Raw genomic sequence first — 1604 nt, 5'->3', positions numbered from 1 at the left:
GTGGCCTACCAATGAAACCACACCCCAAACAAATCCACTGCACCCAAAACAACCAAAATAAACCAATTCGCGTTAACCCCGCCCCCTAACTTTGATGGGTGAGTTTGACAGATTCTTTTAATGGTTTCGATGCACTGCGACACAGGACCATGAAATAATTATATTTTTTAAATAAAATGAAGACGTATTTTATTAAATTAATGACACATTTATATATTTAATTCCTTATTTATTTAATGAATTACACATTTAATTGATTGTTTATCGCTGTATTTATTTATTTAATTGTAGCACTTTATATTAGTGACGTGGTTTTAATTAATGAATGACACATTTATTTATTCAATTCCACTTTTAATTAATTATTGACACATTTAATTATTTATTTAATGCTGTATTTATTTATTTAATTTTGGCACTTTTTATCCTCCATATAAAAAGTTTTTGTTCCTTGATTTCAATGTTTTATGGAGTATTTCATTGTATAATAACTGTAAAAAAAAATAAAGGTTTCTACTTCATGGATTTCGCCTATCGCAGGTTCTTTTTGGGACGTCACCCCCGCGATAAACGAGGGTTCACTGTACACATTTAATCTCACGTTTAGTCTGGTTTATCAAGCTAATCAACAGGAGTAGAAATCTGACTGAACGTTCAAGAAAACGCCGGATTGAAGCATCATGGGATTCGTTTTGGGGTGCAGGGAGTGGGGGGAGCACAAAGGTAGCGATCATCAGTCTAAATGGTCAGTTAACCATAAAGTCGACTATATAGTGATGGAGGGATGAGGGCGGATGTTTGGACAGTCTCCGTCTCATCCAATCATCCTCATATTTTGAAATGTATCGGATCAGATTCTCTCTTCTCTCATCCTGTTTGCCCCGTCGTCCATCAAAGCTCCTTCTCTCCTATGAAGGAGGCGGGGAGGCGGGGGGAGCGGCTCCTGTTTGTGACACAGGAAGCAAAGCTCAGCAGTGAAGCAGTCTGAGCCGCTCCTCCTCTCAGCCTTCAACATCTCAGGGCATTTTGTGAATAACTTCTCACTTACAGCTAAGGAAAGCTAAACTAAATCCCTCTGAATTACAAACACTGATCATTTATTGAACAGGATGTAATAATTTCCCATTTAAAGACTTTCAGAAGTTTGAATTCTGAACATGACCAGACTTTTCCTTTAAGGTAGCTCCCTGTTAGCCTACTTTCCATTCAGAAACTGTTTCCTGCTAGCCTCTGGGTCTGACTCAGGGTCAAACATGTACTGTTGTCCCATTGTGAATCTGTATCCTGTCATTGTTTTTTTTTTACTGTAAAAAGTCCTAGCCACGCCCCCAACATGGCCAGCTGCAGATCCTATTTGCATAAAAGCTTTAAAATAGGCGGTTTACTTTCTCCAGTTGTTTCCATGTGGAAACGAACCGCAGCCATGTTTGCCATACTGGCGCCTCATGGTGTCGAATCCACACGTGTTAAGCTGCTTTCTTGTCTTGCTTTTGCCTCTTTTGGCAGAATTCATGCTGATCTAATGAAGCTGCTCACATCGTCTCTTCCATCCACATTCAGGGGCGGATTTAGGAAATGTGGGGCCCTAAGCAAAGACAGGCAGG

General features: G+C 39.6%; 1 protein-coding gene across 2 annotated transcripts in view; it reads left to right on the top strand.

Moving 5' to 3' along the window:
- The window catches only part of apc (adenomatous polyposis coli), a 36616-nt gene that overhangs the window by 12326 nt on the left and 22686 nt on the right, over nt 1–1604 (top strand). The gene's annotated exons all lie outside the window — the stretch shown is intronic.

Source organism: Cyprinodon variegatus, unplaced genomic scaffold (genome assembly GCF_000732505.1).
Source record: "Cyprinodon variegatus isolate N-32 unplaced genomic scaffold, C_variegatus-1.0 Scaffold743, whole genome shotgun sequence".
Taxonomy (NCBI): Eukaryota; Metazoa; Chordata; class Actinopteri; order Cyprinodontiformes; family Cyprinodontidae; genus Cyprinodon; species Cyprinodon variegatus.
This window is presented reverse-complemented; position numbering and strand designations above follow the sequence as displayed.